Here is a 271-nt window from a genome sequence, read left to right as displayed (position 1 = left end):
TCTTCGACACTGTCACGGATAATCGAGGGTGAAGGAGCGAGCGAATAATCGTCGGAACAGAGACGGACAGACAGACAGAGAAGTGGATAAATGGAGGAGGGGGTAGAGCGAGTGCAGTTCTCGCGATCCAGCGTGCGTTGCACTCCGCACGAAAAAACACCGTCCGGGCGGGCCGAGGAAGGAGGAGATGGTTCTTCGTGCATCTCCGGCCTGCGTCGGAGCTTATATTGATCACGAGAGAGTGCACGATATTCGAGAATACATTATACGC

This window comes from Habropoda laboriosa, unplaced genomic scaffold (genome assembly GCF_001263275.1).
Source record: "Habropoda laboriosa isolate 0110345459 unplaced genomic scaffold, ASM126327v1 scaffold295, whole genome shotgun sequence".
NCBI classification, from domain to species: domain Eukaryota; kingdom Metazoa; phylum Arthropoda; class Insecta; order Hymenoptera; family Apidae; genus Habropoda; species Habropoda laboriosa.
Note: the sequence above shows the minus strand (reverse complement) of the source record.